General features: G+C 51.2%; 1 protein-coding gene across 5 annotated transcripts in view; it reads left to right on the top strand.

Moving 5' to 3' along the window:
* Window positions 1-17,460, top strand: part of PAMR1 (peptidase domain containing associated with muscle regeneration 1) — a 156,735-nt gene that overhangs the window by 4,182 nt on the left and 135,093 nt on the right. The window lies entirely within an intron of this gene.

Raw genomic sequence — 17,460 nt, 5'->3', positions numbered from 1 at the left:
TTTTTTTTAATCTTTTGGTTTAACTTATGGGATTTTTTTTTTTTTTTTTTGATTGCAGTGCTTTCAGCCTGGGTAAACTGTAAGCAAGATCTCCACCTTGTGGGCATGAGTGGAATATCATCTAATTACAGAACTGTGTGTGATTAACGGGTTGATTCATGATTTCACCTAAATTCAGCCGGTGACCGTCCTAGGTGCTATGGGGAAATCCAAAGTAGTTGGTGTCTCTGCCTCTTTAGCTGCTAACAAAAGCTGTAAAGAACTACAAGGGATAGTTCGTTGTCATTGCCTGAGGAGTCCCCCTTACCTATTGTTTCGGGGCTGCCGGGCTCAGTGCCTGGTGCTTAGTTAGTTCAATAACAATTTGCTGAATAAGTCATTGGAAAGTTACTGAGATTAAGTTTCTGCAGGTGGCATGTATTGGTTTTAAAAAGCTCCTTACTACTAAGAGGTACAAAATAAGAACTTTCATTTCATTTTTTTAAAAGATTTTATTTGTCTATTCATAAGAGAGAGAGAGAGGCAGAGGCATAGGCAGAGGGAGAAGCACACGCCCTGCGGGGAGCCTGATGCGGGACTCGATCCCAGGATCCCGGGACCACAACCTGAGCTGAAAGCAGCCGCTCAACCACCGAGCCACCCAGGTGCCCCAAGAACTTTCATTTTAAAAGGAAAAAAAAAATATTGATGAAGCCTCCACATAATGTAGGAAGAGGAAGCATGTGACTTTCATTCTGGGAGGGGCTGGCCTCCAACCCAGATGCTCCAAATCCCAAGATCTTCCCATCACGTCCAGGTATTGACAAAGAAGCTGGGTCTTAAAGAAGTTGGCTAGGATCTTACCTCTTGGAAGAGGGACTGACCTCATCACAGCCCTTTGCCTGCAGCCACAGGACTGAATGCCCCAGGTACCGCAGTGGGACGCGTTCACAGGAGCAAGTGCACCGAGACGCAGAATTCCAGAAAACCAAAGGACTAAGACAAAACCAAAACCAAAAAGCAAACCCTCCAGCAGAATGCCATTTTATAGGCGTATTTGAGTACTTTAGACAGTGTTTCAACATTGAACGCACTCCTCTGTTTCACCTGTACGATGACAGTGCTCCCACTTGCCGTCACCTCCCAGCCTGGGGACGCTCCCCTCCCCCAGTCAAGGCCAAGCCACACCGTGGCTCCTGGATACAGTTCATCACAATGGGTAGCCGCTGGCCCTTCCGCCCCTCTGGCAGTTGCTTCTGCACGAGGGAAAGTGCTGCTCCTCTGTCCCTACCTAGAAACCTATTTTCACCTTGAAAACTTTCTTAATATTCCTCAGGGCTTCTCCCTGAGTCTGGACTTCCAATTGCTTCGAATTTTTCCATAGTCCTGTTTGAAGAATGATCTGGCTCATTTAACAGTGCCTCCTGGGAAAGAGGGCGGGGGTGGCTTTGAGGGTTGGGAGCAGGGCAGGAGGCTCGGAGTTGGAAGGTTTCCCAAGTCTGGCATTTTTACATTCTGGCTGTTTCCTTTCTGGCGGGTTATTTCCTTTCTTTGAGTTTAGGTTTCCACATCTGAGAAATGAGGATAATGAATCTTGCCTACTTTGCACGGTTGTTGGGAAGTGCTAGCGACGTATTAATAATCACTACAATGCTGGTGGCAAACACTTACTGAGCGCTTATTATGGGCCTAGCACAGGGCGTTACCGGCTTTATTTTGCACACACGTTCTCTGCTTTAACGTTTCCAACAGTGATGAATGTCCCCGCTTTACAGATGGGAACACTGAAGCTTACTTAGCCAGTGACTAGCCTGAAGTCATACAGCAAGTAAACGGCAGGGCTGAGATTCCAGAATGATGGAGGATAAGCCCTTTGCAAAAAAAAAACAAAAACAAAGACAAAAAAACAACAAAAAAAGCCCTGAGAAAACGTCAGCTATAAAAAATTATTGCATTTAATCAAAGTAGACTCAACTCAGATTAAATTTTGCTTTGAAATGTTCTCTGGGGTTGCTACTAAGGGAAATGGTTAAGAGAACAAACTCTCAGACCAAATTGTCTGAGTTTAAAAATTAACCAGGGGTGTAACCCAGAGTCAGTTACTTGGCCTCTCTGTGCCTCAGTGTACCCATTTGTAAAATGCAGTTACAGTAGAATTATTGGTGTCACTAATACTGATGATATCAATTATATAATGTCTGATGATTAATACTAATTAATGGTGACAAACTTTGTAGTTTATTATGAGGATTAAATTAGTCCCTATGTTTACAGTGCTTAGAAGAGTTAAGAGTTCACTCTTTTATTTAAAAAAAAAAAAAAAGAGTTCACTGTTAACAATATTTGTGTGATTCTGTGTATGAGATCATTAGCTCTGACCCCAGGCAGCTTTTGAACTTCTCTGAGCCATAGTTTTTATTATCTGGGTCTCTCTCCTCCCCTCTTTTTGTCCCCCCTACAGTACATTTTTTTTCCTGCTTTGAGGATCATTTTCCTTTTTTTTTTTTTTTTTTGGTATGTCTCTATTAGGTCATGAGCTCAAGAATTCCTTTTTTTTTTTTTTTTTTTTTTAAAGATTTTATTTACTTATTTGAGAGAAAGAGAGCAAGCATGAGTAGGGGGCAGAGGGAGAGGGAGAAGCAAGCTCCCTGCTCAGCTTGCTCTCTTTCTCTCAAATAAATAAATAAAATCTTTTTATTATTTTTCATCCCAGGACCCCAGGATCATGACCCACGCCTAAGGCAGACTCTTAACCAACTCAGCCAGCCAGGAAGCCTGAACTCTAGAATTCCTGCACGGCTCCCATCCTCACAGACCTGGCTGTCCTGGACAGGTATCTACACATTTTATTCCAGGCAAATCCTACTGGATAGCTAGGAGGAGGTCAGGAAATGCAATAGCCTTTGCAACTAGTCTGCCTGCCTGAATGACTCCCACTTTTAAGAATATACTGTGTTTCACCGTGTTTCTGGAAAGAAAGTCAGGGTTGACATAAACCTGTAATTTATGGCGAGACTTTAACATTTTTACGAACCTCTTTATTCCACAGAGCTCTCTTTTGACCGGCTTTTGGAAAAGGCTTCGATAGCCACTGGTGTTAGAAGCTAGAATCTAAAGGTTAGAGCACTGGTGAATTAATTTAATAAATCTGAAAGCCGTTGCCATTGTGAATCTCAGTCACCTGGCATCATACTCGAGTTATGGGGTGTGGTGGTAAAAATTCTGGGCTGGGCACTTTGGGACATGAGTTTTCTTTCTCTGCTGTGATTCAGTTCAACTGTCGTATTTTATTCAGATGCAGAAGGTCAAGATCTGGGCAGTAAGGGCCGAGGCCTCTGCCTTTCTCTCGTCTTTAACGCGGCGTCAGGAGCTTCGGTTGGTTGTCTGTTTTTCATCCTCCTTTCCCCTTCTTTGGGCAGCTCTTCGTCCTCTTTCCTGTGCCTGGTGCTGGAAGGGAGGCTGGACCCTGATTGGGCTAAGCCAGTCGGGGTGCTTTTCGGCTCCTTGCGCACGTGGGGTTTAGGCACAGGCTGATGACACCATGCTGGCTGGTGAGACCTGGGGTCCCCAGGGAGGTTTCTGGAAAAGCAATCCACTCTAGGGCAAAAAGACACTGAAAAGATGTGGCACCTTTTCTCCACGGTTCAGGTCCAGATGTGAGGGCTGGAATTGGGACAGTCCCCATAGAACCGCAAGGGGAGCTAGGTGGACACATCGAGGGTGGCAGGCCAGAAAGCTGCAGGAGCCGGGGTCCTTGGTAACGTCACTGGGCCCTCAAATTAATCAACTCTGAAGCCACCCTTCCCCCTGGGCTTGCCAGGTGGTTGGACACACTGGGAGTGGGGTTTTGGTTTGCAGCCAGGGAGTCCTAAATGACGAACCGCTCACAGAGGGGCTTATGGACCCGAGAGGGGGCACACCTGGAAGCAGATCTGTGCCCTCATGAGTGTGCTCCCGGGCAGGCGGGCGGGGTGGAGTCTCCAGGGACGCACATGGGTCTGTGCATCCGGGCTGAGTCTTGCACCTGCTGACTGTGCTGTCCTGGAAGAGTCACTTAACCTCGCTGGGCCTGTTAACTCATCAGGAAAGTGGAGATGCTGACCGCACCGTCTCGGAACACGGTTGCGTGGATGAACCGCCCGGGGAGCATTTAGGAAGCAACCCCCCCCCCGCCCCCGCCGTCACAGAGGCATAAGCCACCGGGAGCACAGATGCCGGGGAGCAGCAAACTCTCCCAAGGGAGGCCAGGAAGGCTTCACGGAGGAGGAGGCACATGTTAAGCTTGAGTCTTGAAGGGCGAGCTGGGGCTTTGCAGGTCAGGCTTTGGGGGAGGAGGGCGTTCAGCCCAGGGACCGTCCTGGGAGCTCAGCAGCCACGAGCCGTGGGCGGATCACCGTGTCTTTCTCGGGAGCTCAATTTCCTGGGCCTTAAAAGCACTTGCGTCCGTGGGCTTAGCTTAATCGGCTTTGGATGTGAGACGCCGTTCTCAGGCCCCCTCCCTACATGGAGGAGCAGCAGGGCAGGGCTTCTCCACGGCCCCTCCGTCCCCCACCGATGGCTGTTTCCACCCCAGCTGCAGAAATTCACTCAACAAACACTTGCCATGAGAGGAGGTGAGGCCGGCTGGCCCCGTTGATTCCTTGCCCCTGCCGCCCGGAGCCTCATCCCTGCGCAGTCAGCGATGCTGCTCTTGCTCGGTGTCCCGGGCCCTGCACACCTCATCAGTCGCAGAGATGCCGGAGCTTAATTAAGCTTGTAAAGCTTTCTGATTCTCTCAGACGAAAGGTGGCCCGTAAGTACCAGGTTTTATTTTGGTGGCTCCTGCCAAGGGTTGTTATAAATAGGGCTTAGTGCGCAGTGGCTGAGCTCTCAGGTTGATAACGTGTCAAGACCAATCGAGGCTTCCGAGAGCGGGGATATTATCATAATGGTTCCATCATACGCGGTGGGTGTTAATGGAAGGGGCCGTGAGAAAAAAAAAAAAAAAAAAGGAAAAGAAAAAAACATAGCGTAGGCAGCAACGCCGGGGGAGGGAGAGGGGTGGCTGCCGGTGAGGTATGGCCTGCTCCGGGCATCTCCATCATCATCATTACCTAGATTAGCCTCGGAGCCATTCTTCTCCCGTCTCTTCCAGACCAGACTCCAACTCCAATAAAAAATGGATGCTTTAACTCCAAATGAAAATATATTCCTTCGCTGCTTTTTAAAATCCATTTACACTGAAATGATGGCCAGCAGGTAAGTAATTCATAACTGGGGGCTCGCTGCAGTGCGGCCGGGAGTGTCAGCAGAGCGATGAGCGGCCTCGGTGGGTGGGCCAGGGACTCGAGGACCCGGGGAAAGCCATCCCTGTGGTACTGGAAAGGGGCCTGGGTGGGGGTGGTGTGTGTGTGTGGGGGGGGTAACCAGCAGACCCTCGCTGCTGGCTGGTGCCTCCTAGTGAATGGAGAGGTAGCTGCACATCTCAACAGTGAGATGGGGGCGAGGGGGGCCGGCTAGAAGTTCCTCAGTAGTGCAGTCCTGGTTAGGAACGCGCCAGCTTCCTGCGTCCCAGCTTGCACGGCCTAAAGCCAGTTTCCTGCGTCCCGTGGGCAGATGACCTGTAACACCTGGGAGTGATGATGACAGAGATGATGAGGACGACGGCAATGGCGTAACCTTGTGTTTGTTGAACCTGCCCCACTCCTTCAAACTTCAGTTCATCTTTATCCAGATGCCTATTCCACAGTTTGGGAGGGGCAGGGGCTGTCCCTCTATTTCTCAGGGTCACTGGGGCTTTGATCCTCAAGCTTGTCCCTCTGCATCTGCTTCCGGCCTCTCTACTTGTCGCCTTGGCTCTGGCACACAGTCACCCGGCTGTGAAGGTCCACATCTGAATCACTCCACCTGCCCCAAATGCACTTGGAGCAACTGAACAAATTTGGACACTTTGCTGACGATTTGCAGGGCTCCCCAAACTGGGGGGCGGAGGGTGTCACATCACTGTGCAAGACTGTCGTCCATCTGGCTGTCCTTCCCACCTCCTCTCTGTCCCCCTCTGCCTTTTGTGGAGAAACAGGCAGATCCGTGTGACCCAGGGCCACTCCCGTCCAGGCCCTCTCGGGAGCTCAGCTTCCAGAAGGTCAAGGTTTCCCTTGCGATCAAGCTGGACAAGAGATTCTGGTGGACACAGCGTCTCCAGGGTACTTCCGACCTGTAAGGCAGCAGCATGCTGAGAGCTTTCTGGGCACGTCAGCTTCAAGGCCCGCTCCATCCTGGCCCAGAGTTGTTATTCCCCCATTTCACTGATGGGAAAACCACCAGAACATTGTGACAGGTAACACGTGGCTCAGGAGACTTCTGCTAAGTGACAGAAGAGGAATTCCAGCTCTGGTCAGCCATGGGAGCAAAGTGATATTAGCCACAACAGCACGTGGCCCCTCCTGGGGCTGAGAAAAACCCTGGTGAGCTAGCCAAGGGGCCTCTTACTAGGGGCTCATCTCTTCCTTGGTGCTGCCGTGTTGTCTGTGTCCAGGCATGTTAGAAACAGGTGCTCGCTTAGAGCTCTCCTGGGCGGCATGGTGGAGCCCATCCGCTGGGAGATGGTGCCCGCTTGGAAAGCTCCACGAGGTTGATATTTTATCAGCTGGGGTGAGAATGGCTGGAAAAGAAGTGGGCAGACCTAACAGTCCCAGGGGCCGTACCACTACTGTCTCAGGGCCAGGGTAGCCTGAGCCTGGCACACAACAATGCCCGCTGTAACTGCCCCTCCCAGGAGCCAGCTCTGAGATTGCCACAGGGACGCAGGGCAGGTGCTGCTGTGGGGCCGGGCATGCTTGTTACACACCAGACACTGACACTTGCTCTTGAATACGTCTGGTTCCTTTTTGTTTCAACTGAGGGAAAAAAGGAAGCAAGAAACCTCGGAGGCCATTTCTCGTCTGCCTGAGTTTAAAGAATGGCTGCATTTTAGGGACAATATGGGCCTAAGGAATAGCAGAAGGAGGGCTGAGGATTAATGACGGTCATACATTTATACGGCTCCTCGCAGTTTTGCTGAGCACTCTCCCATGCCAGTCTGGTGGATTTTTACGGCAGCCTGCGAGGGAGAGGTGCGGGGCGGGTGTGGGCGACTGTTCTTATTTGATGAAGGAGAAAGTTGAGCTTCAGAGGGTTGTGTGATGAGCACAAGGTGAACGGCTCAGTCCTGGCCCACCTGGCTCACTCTACCTGACTTCCACGTCAGAGCTTTCCCACGGCTGTGGTCCCTCTCGGCTCAGTTCTGTTCACATCTGCGGACTCTGTCGCTACCCTGGTTTTCTGCATGGTCACACGTTCATGTTACACGTATGTTACAACGGCCACCCAGACTCCAGTAAGGGGGGCAGAGAAAAGAACCCAGGGACACCTCCTAAAGAGCTGGGGTGTTTAAAAGCTCCTCTCCCATCAAAGGGTGCTTTCCGTTTCTCCTGCTGGCATCTGTGACAGAAAGGAGGAGCGAATAAACAATCAGAAGGGTTGGGGGGAAAAAAAGTGTTGGGGGGAAAGAAAAGAGAGGGATTATTCTGAAATCTTTTCCTTTGCTTGCCTGTTTCTGCTCGTTAAATAACCAGAGGATGAATAGGAGCTTTAACCGAAGGGAGTCAGAGATGATCGCCACTCACTGGACTCTTTTCTTTTTTTTTTCTTTAAAGATTTCATTTATTTATTTGATAGAACAAGCAGGGGGAGCAGCAGAGAGAGAGGGAGAAGCAGACTCCCCGCTGAGCAGGGAGCCTGACGACGCGGGGCTCAACCCCAGGACCCTGGGATCATGACCTGAGCTGAAGGCAGATGCTTAACCGACTGAGCCACCTGGGCACCCCTGGATTATTTTCTAAGTGACTTTTCTAAGGTGGGGAGGGAAATCCTAAAACCACCCAGAGTTGGCAAAGAAGAAATAGACACAAAAACTGTGTTCATGGTTCTCTGCTCCCAGGCACGATACCCTTGCTCACCCAGGGCAAAGCCAAGCCAACAGGGTGCTTGACCTTGCCATCTTTCCCCACCAAGAGGGTTAGGGCTCCTGACAGTGCTGCGTGCCCCTTAGGATCAGTGAGGGAGCTGGAGCAAATAGAAGTTCCTCCGCCTTGGTTTTCTCATCTGTCAAATGGGATGTTAATGCTTCCCTCTTGGGGGTACTGTGAGAATTAAATGAGATTATGGGAGCAGGTAAAACAGAGTAGGTGAAAAGTCCCGATAGGGTTCCTGGCACGTGGTAGGTATTCAGTGAGTGTTACAGGCCACACACCCAGCCGACCACACACCCAGCTGCAGAGACAGGTCTGGGAGAACACATCTAAGCTGCCAGCAGTGTTACTCCTCGAGGAGGTGTGTGTGGTGGGGAGGAGGCACTTGGACCCTTCACCGTCTGCATTTTTACTTTCTATGTCCTGGATATTGGGAGGAAGCATGCTGTGTGAGTATTGATGAGTGTGTGCGGAGGGTCAAGATAGAGAATAACACAGAACGGGACACTGTGGTGTGCCTCCCGTCTCTGTGTGATTATAACACCTGTACCTGCTATGCTTGGATCAGTTGAGGGGCCTTGGGTGGCCAGCAACAGAAACTGGTGAAGTCAGGAAGCGAAAACGGGATTTGGTGGAAGGACATTGGGAGGAGTCACCAATGGAAGAACTGGGACCTGGGCACTGGGAAGCAGAGGAGCTAAGGGGACCTGGCTAGGTAAGCAGGAGGACCTTCTCTCAGAGGTGCGCATGCAAGATGTGTCAGCCCCTGGCACTGCCCATTCACGCTTTTATAGTCCAGGCACGGCGAATCCAATTGACCCAGTTTGGAACAAAAGTTTCCACGTTGACTCATTCGCCTTTTACCGTGGGACAGGGCAGATGGTCTCTAAAAGGGAGTGCTTCTGGGCTGGACCATCACCATCCACTCACTTCTGTATTGTTTGGTTTTTGCCAAATTATCACCTTGTGTTACTCTTTTTCTTTTCTTTCTTTTTTTTTTTTAAGATTTTTTATTTATGAAAGAGAGAGAGATGGGCAGCCCAGCGGGGCTCAGCAGTATAGCGCCGCCTTTGGCCCAGGGTGTGATCCTGGAGACCTGCGATCGAGTCCCACATCAGGCTCCCTCATGGAGCCTGCTTCTCCCTCTGCCTGTGTCTCTGCCTCTCGTTCTCTCTCTGTGTCTCATGAATAAATAAATAAAATATTAAAAAAAAAAGAAATGTCTTTGAAAGAGAGAGAGAATGCAAGTGAGCAGGGGGAGGGGCAAAGGGAGAGGGAGAGAGAATCTCAAGCAGACTCCAAGCCCAGCGCAAAGCCTGATGTGGGGCTGGGTCCCACAACCCTGAGACCATGACCTGAGCCGAAACCAAGAGTCCATCACTTAACTTACTGAGCCACCCAGACGCCCCTACTTTTTAAATGATAATAAGAAAACTAACAATTAAGTAGAGTTATGCCATACAGTCTCAACAGGACATATTTTATGCATCTTTTATCGGGAACCAATAACAATAAAACCAAGCAGCATGATTCATCATTCATGGGCCTAGTGACACATCACAGGCGACACATCCGCCTTGGGTCTGAATGAATGTTGATTGTGGTGGCAAACACACCCACACAACGACAACAGTACTTGTCTTTTTGACTCTCACGATTAGCAGGTCCCAAGTGTGTGTAGGACGCTTCTCAGATTAGGAAGGGAGTTTGAGACCTTTATTATTAGGGCAAAGAAGAGGGATAGGACATCTGTGATTGTTCTATCAGTAGCTGTTGTTTTATGGTGGCCGGAAGGCAGGGACTATGAAGCACATGGAAGGTATGCAGGATATATTCCCTGTGTGTGAAGGGGAGAGAGGGAGGGAGGGAGGGAGGGAGGGAGCATTTCATTGCCCCAGGGTAGGATGAGTTAGCCAGTGTTGTAAGGCAAGCTCAGATCCAGCCTGCATTTTCTATGCTGACCATCTGTGTTTCCCAGGAAAGCGGCGGCCAGCCAGGGCCTGAGAGCTTTAGGAAAAAGTGAGAAGCAGGAGGACAGCCAGTCCAGGAGGGGCTGGAGGGATCTTTGTGTCCTTGCGATGCCTCCTGGCAACACCAGCAGCACGGAGGCCTGCCTTGGCTGCCTGCCCGCTGTGAGCCCCCTTGGGGTCCTTTTCAGGGTTGGAAAATCCTCTCCCCGGCCACCCACCTGTCCCTTGTGACTTTTTTCCCCTAGGGGTAGGTGTTGTTGGGGTTGATGACCAGAAACTACTCATCTGAAGGCAGAAGCATTGTCTCTAAAAACCACAGGTGGACCAAGAACGAGTCCTGCCTCCCGCATCTGGCTGTGCTGGGCAGCTCCCCTACCCTAACAAGCCCTTTTCGGGGAGGGGGTGGTATGTCTATAAACAGGGAAGCCAGGGTTCGTAAGCTTCAGGGTCCCCCTCAAGCTGGCACGGTTTCTAAACGGTAGCGCTGCATTGAAACCTGGGCCAGCGTGTCACCGGGTCACCGGGACCTCCCAGCTTCTCCGCGTTGGGAAGCCAGCTCAGAAGGACCCACGGCCCAGCTCCGCTGCCCGCCCCCGCTGCTCTGGGACCTGGATGCAGAACTGAAAGCAGTCTCAGCCCTAACGACCGCAAATTGGGAATTCTAATGCAACATCTTCTCCCCAAGCCAGCGCTGTAATAACACAATTTTAAGCCAAGCCTTGGCGTCTACGCTTTCGGGGGGTGGTTCCATGAACTTGCCAGAAGCTCCTACCCAGCCATGGGAGCCCTGTGAAGAGCCCTCCTTCTAAGGCCCCCCACTGGAAGTCGTCTTTCCTTGTCGGCAGCTTCAGATGCGGGGTGTTCTAACCTCTGAAGTTGCTGGAATAGGACCATTAGACCGAACAGTTCTATTGGAATTAAAAATATTGTGAATTTTGTGCTAACTGCCTCTGGCCATAACTGGAATAGAAATGACATTGCTTCAGACGCTACCGTGCACTAATTAAACCAGCAGAGAATGAAGCAACAGAAATACAACAGCAACAAAAATGGGAGTTGTGGGCTTCAGAACACTCCCCCAGCAGGGCCATTGAATTTAAATTTCCATTATTTTGAGTGAATATGGCCCTAAGGAACCACGAAAGGATTTTTTTTTTTTTTTTATGTGATTTTAGGGCAAGTCCCTCTTGCAGTGTAGTCACGTTAGTAAAGCTATATACTGTCTTTGTTTGGGGGGAAAAAAGTTTAAAAAATATATATACCTAGGAAAGAGTCCAGAAGGATACATACCTAACTGTTATCAGCGGTAGCCTTGGGGAAAGGGAATTTGAAGAGAAAGAACTTTCCTCTTTTTCTTTTAAAACTGTTTTTATATATTCCTGACGTGCTTAAATTCATTATACTCAGCATGCATTTTTGAGCAGACTGGAATGACCAAGGGAGCGCTTTAGAGCGAATGATTCATGCTTCATGGCACCAGATTGTCAAAAGACTTCTTAATGGGTGTCCATTAAGAAGCTGCCCTGGTGGGCCAGGAATGAAGATGCGAAGGGTCTGAGCTTGGCTGGTAGCAGCAGAGATGGGAAGGAAGGGGGGAGGGGCTTGTACGACATTAAGACAGGAGCCAGGGTGTGATCATTAATTTTCTGCAGCAATTTGAATGGGCTCAGGGGTGCCCCGACAGCTGGTGAAACCTTTTGGGTGTGTCTGTGAGGGTGTCTCTAGAAGGGACTAGCATTTGAAACTGCGGACCAAGGAAAGAAGATCCCTTTCACCAACACGGGTGGGAGAACTTTCTTTTACTTGAACTGGGACATCTGTTTTCTCCTGCTCCTGGACATTGGTGCTCCTGGTTCTTGGACCTTTAGACTCCAACTAGGACTTAAACCATTGGCCCCCGGATGCTCAGGCCTTTGGACCTGAACTGATTGCACCACTGGCTTTCCCGGTTCTCTAGCTTGCAGGTGGCAGATTATGGGACTTCTTGAGCCATAATTCCTGTAATTCCTGTCATCTCCTCTCTGTATGTCCATCTAGATCCTACTGCTTCTATTTCTCTGGAGAACCCTGAGTGATACTCAGAGGTATCACCTGAGTTGGCCCAAGGCTTGCAGAGTGGCTCTGTTTGCATGAGGATGGAGCCTCGATACTGATGCTGAGCTATGGAGGGACCTAAGGAGGCTGGATTTGGAATTCTCAGTGCATGAGTGGCTGAGTGGATGGATGGACAGATGAATTTTCATAGAAGGATCTGGGCTTTTAGATTTTGGCTGAATTCCTTGAAAAGCCTAATTAGGTCCTGAGGTTGGGTAGGTATTTCTCATCCTCTTCCCCTGACTTCAGGGAGGGGTAAGGCCTTTCTCTTTTTTTTTGGGGGGGGGGGTAAGGCCTTTCTAAGAGCTGGACCATTTCTAGGTGACTCCTTGGTCACTTGGATCTTTTTATGTTCTAACTATGAAAAACCCCTTTGGATGGCTTAGGCAATAAAAATATTGATTTCAGGCACAAGTAATTAGAAGATCTGAGTTGGGGGATCCCTGGGTGGCGCAGCGGTTTGGCGCCTGCCTTTGGCCCAGGGCGCGATCCTGGAGATCCGGGATCGAATCCCACATCAGGCTCCCGGTGCATGGAGCCTGCTTCTCTCTCTGCCTCTCTCTCTTGCTCTCTCTCTGTGACTATCATAAATGAATAAAAAATTTAAAAAAAAAAAAAAAGAAGATCTGAGTTGGTTCGAGCTGAGGCCTTACCAACGGCATCAAACACCTGGTCATCTCTCAAGTGTTGTGTTCTGCTCTGTGTACATCAGTTTGGCTTCCCATGGTGGCAAAATGGAGGCAGCAGTTCCAGGTTTTACCTCTACCTTACCTAGAGGAAGACAGTTTTTTTCCCCCTAGAAGTTTCCTGAAGAATTTCCCCTCGATCCTCATTGACTCAAAATATATGTTCATTCTGAACAGAGTCTCTTTGGCTAGAGAATGCTGATTGGCTTGGGCTAAGTCAATAGAGCTATAAGGGTGATGGGGTTGGGGGATGAGGTGGGAGGGATATTAGGGAGCTGTCAGGTTCTAGTCTGGAATGATGGAGCAGGAGTGGTCCGTGTTTGTGGTGATGGTGGGGAAAGAAGAAAATGGCAGGAGGAGGGCAGTGGATTTCCCAGATTGAGAAGCAGGACAGTGGATGGTTGGGTATACTCCAGAACAGCACCTCTGAGGTTATGGGTGCAGGGCTGTGGAGGAGAATGATTATGGGGTGCTGGGAAAACCGTGCATGAAGAACCAAGGTCATGGCACCAGACGGGGAAGGGCAGGGGGGCTCCAGGGCTTTGCTGGGCTCTGAGGGAGTGAGCCAGCTAGAGACACACCTTTTTCAAAGGTTCTGTTGGTGTAAGCAGGGAACTGGTGAGTGGACCCCAGGGCAGCATGGAGCAGTGTCCCCACACAGCATGTGGGGCGCCATGGGTCCCTGCTGACTGTGGAGCTGCCATCCCAGCTGTTGGCTGTTCACCTCTGGGCTTCTTTCCTTTGAGAGGAATCTAAACCTCTATCCTGTTTAAGCCACTGCTATTTGAATTTTATATGTAGCCGAGTCTAGTCTCAACTGAGAAACTTGTCAATTCCTGAATTTCCTATTGGGTGACAATGACCTCCCTTAATATCTAAACTGGTTGGAGTTGGCGTGTCTTTTATGTGCCATTCATAGCACCCTAATGGTTCCCCTTCAAAACCCATGCTGTTAACATCCACCCTGGGCGGCCAACAACGCGGGACTGTGTTCTTCAGTTCTCCCCTCATATTGGGATCCCCACCGAGTTCCACATACCTTTCCTGCCTCTAAGCCCCATCTCTGGGCAATAAATAGCTTCCAGAAAGCCCAAACGAAAAGCAGATGTCCCAGCTCGCTGCTTCAGGGGTGGTTCACCGCTGGTGGGAACTTCAGGCGGTTGCTCTGGCACCGACCTCCACCTGCCCCAGTCGTGCCCTCCCGGTCCCCAGCAGGGTGAGGCTCCGCATGGCCTCCCCGATGCTCCTGGATGCTCCCGCCTCCCCTCTGCCCGCCAGCTCACTGCCTCCGCCGACCACATGGCCTGCCTCCCCCACAGATCCTCAGGGACAGGAGCTTTTAATAACCGGCAAGGCAACTATTGACTCAGGTTTTGCTTGCCTGCCACTAAGTTAGCATTTAATAAATGCTGGATCCTGGCTTAATAGGCCGGTCATTGTGTATCATCGAAATGGCAAATTAATTATTCAAAGCCGTACGTGAGACACACCAGGGATGGAGGAGAGGGGGGCCCTCTGGTTGCTCCTTCGCAGGAAACGTTGCATCTCCTGGCCATACGGTGTGTATTTAGAGTCTAACAGCCAGCTCGTTAAATCCAAGTCTATTGGATCTAAGTGGGAGTCAGGAATTGGCGGGAGGGCGCGGGAGGGCCCAGGCGGCCTGTGCCCAGAGCAGCCCAGCCCCTGCTTCGTACCCCCATCCCGCCACGGGGATGCCAGAGCCGCCCTAAGCAGGGCTGGATTAGTGATCATCACTCCTCTGGGGACAGAACCAGCTTCCATCCTTAGCCCGAGAAGCTTTCCCTTGATGGTAAACCCGTAAAGGGCCCCGCAGCCCACAGCCACCGGTGACAGCCGCCCGCTCCGGGCGGGGGCTGCACTTTCCAGGGCCTCCCGCTGTCCAAGAGAGAGCCCAGCTTGCAGATGAGGAAACTGAGGCCTGGAGGGGCTCAACAGCCGGCCCAAGGTCACCCGTGTGCTAAATGGCAGGTGTGGGATTCAGATGCGGGGTGTTGGGGCCTTTTAGGCTCTCTGTCTCCCTGTCTCTTGTTCTAGAGCTGGGAGCACCCTGGGAGGTGCAGACCCTCGCCCCTCGGGGCCCGGGGGAGCCCCAGACCCGCCCCACCTCTGCATGCACACCTGCCTTCTCCCCTCTTGCAGTGCCTCTTGGGCCGAGGGAGAGGAGACGTCCCGACCCACCTCCGTGCCTCTCCCTTCTCTGCCCCTGTGCATGGGACCGCAGCGTCTGTCCTCAGACCAAAAAGAAAAAAAAAAAAATTCCCCAAGCAGAAGGAAATCACCAGGGTAGGTGAGCTCCTCGTCCGGTCTCCATTTGCCCCTTGGATGCGGGACCGCCGAGACCCGCAGCAGGTGGAGGCGGGGACAGGCCACCGCCTGGGACGTCCGTGCCTCGGGTGAGATGCCCGCATGCCAGGTGCCAGGGCCCACCTGCCGCTTGCTGCTGCGTGGTTCCGACCCAGGAGCCCCCCGGCCCATTCTGTTGGTCTTCTATGTAAGGGATCCAAGCCATTCATTCCTCTGATTGATTGATTGATTGATTGATTGATTCATTCATTCACTCAACACTCACGCGTGGTTGGCCTCCTTTGTCAGGCGCTGATGGGCGGCACGAGGTCTGTGGCTCCCCGTGAGATGTTCTGGAACCCCCAGGGCAGCCCGGACTGGACAGGGAGGCAGCAGGTCCGGGTTGGAGTTCAGGGGAATGGCTTGCCCGCTTTGCCAGGGCCTCTGGTGGTGGTGGTGGGGGGCAGGCCAGAGGGCCCTCGGCCGGCTGCCCGGTTCCAGGGCCTGTCCGTGGATGCGGTGGGTTGGGCCCCGGGCGGGGCCGTGGGTGAGGGCCTACGAGCAAAGCTGATTCCCTTCCAGGAGCCGCAGGCGGGTGCCACAAAAGCACACACCCTACCTGAAGGTGCGTCGGGCCCAGCAGGAGCGTGCAACAGCGGGAGTGTGCACCTGCGGGAGTGTGCACCAGCCTCCACGAGGAGAATGGGAGGGAAGCTTGCTGAGCACCAAGGCCCTGCGGTGGGAACACATCAGCCAGGCTTGAGGTCGCCCAGAGGCTCAGCGTGGATGGGTACAGGAGGGGGGACAGGGAAGGAGCTGGAAGGGAGGAGCAGGCCAGATGGTGGAGGACCTGGGGCTCCACACCAGGTGAGTGCTCTGGGGAATTGCTCTCAGAAGAGTCAAAGGTTCCCAGAGGTCAGGGAGGGCAAACAGACTCCACAGGGTTGACCTCCCTTCTTCCTCACCTTATTTCTCTGTTGGATTTTCTTTCTTTCTTTCTTTATTCATTTGAGAGATCATGAAAGACACACACACACACACACACACACACACACACACACAGAGCTCGAGCAAGGGCAGAGGCAGAGGGAGAAGCAGACTCCCCGCTGAGCAGCGAGCCCAATGCAGGGCTCGATCCCAGGACCCCAGCATCATGATCTGAGCTGAAGGTGGACCCTGAACCGACTGAGCCACCCAGCACCCCCACACACCTTGGATTTTTCTATCGTTGGAGGAACATCACCATTCAGAGTTGTCCAGGCTCAGAACCTCAGGATGGCACAGGTTCCTCCTCCCATCCTACCTCTGTCCCCATTCGCATTAGTCTCTGAATCCCAAACCTAGTCACTTCCACCCGCACTCAGCCTCAGGCCCGCCTCCTGCTTGGCATCCTCCTGGCCGGGCTCTGCTGCTGTCTCTCACCATCCCCTTAGGCACCAGCCTCCTGACTGCTCTTCAGGCCCTCAAGGTCTTCCCCGTATTGATAACACGTGGCCAGAACTCTTTCTATACACAGATCAGATTGCACCGCCTTCTTGCAGAAGCCAACAGCTCTTAGTATACCTTTTCAAGTTGGATTTCTCATAAGCAAACTCAGAGATGGAGAATTGTGTGCAAGCACTTTGGTGGGGGACATGCTGTTTTCTTTTTTTAAATTTTTTGAATTTATTTTTTCATGAGAGACAAAGAGTGAGAGGCAGAGAGACACAGGCAGAGGGAGAAGCAGGCTTCCTGGGGGGAGCCGGATGCAGGACTTGATCATGACCTGGATTCAGTGTGCTAGCATTTTGTTAAGGATTTTTGCACCTGTGTTCACAGTTTTCACTTTTGCATTGTACAGTATTTGCCTGATTTTGGTATGAGTGTGCCACGGGCCTCCTAAAATGAGAAGTTGGATTGAGGGTGGGAGTGTAGGACAAGGGACTACTGACTTTCATTTTAAGATTCTTAGCACTATATGGTTTTTAATGATTTTGCTTTAGTACACGAAAATATTTTATAAAGATTTATTTATTCATTAATGAGAGAGAGAGAGAGGCGGAGACACAGGCAGAGGGAGAAGCAGGCTCCTCACAAAGCCGGGACCCCAAAGTGGGACTCGATCCCTGGATCCCGGGATCATGACCTGAGCCAAAGGCAGATGCTTAACTGACTGAGCCACCCAGGTGTCCCACATGAAAATAATTTTATATAAAACACTAAAAAAAAAAAAAAAAGATTCAAACCTATGATTTTTCATGACCTGGTATTATTTGTTGGCGTGGGTATAGAGAAAGGAGTAAGGTGGGTGCAGTGAGGGCGGTAACAGGTAAAAGGGTTGAATAGACCTGGACTTGATGCAAGGTGATCGTCCCCACGCACGGAACACTTTCTGTGCTGGGAGCTGTGCCGAGTGCTTTGTGTTATCTGATTTAATCCCGACAAGAGCCTGGATTGGCT

Source organism: Canis aureus, chromosome 21, assembly GCF_053574225.1.
Source record: "Canis aureus isolate CA01 chromosome 21, VMU_Caureus_v.1.0, whole genome shotgun sequence".
In the NCBI taxonomy this organism is placed as follows: domain Eukaryota; kingdom Metazoa; phylum Chordata; class Mammalia; order Carnivora; family Canidae; genus Canis; species Canis aureus.
Note: the sequence above shows the minus strand (reverse complement) of the source record. Positions and strands in the feature narration are given on the sequence as shown.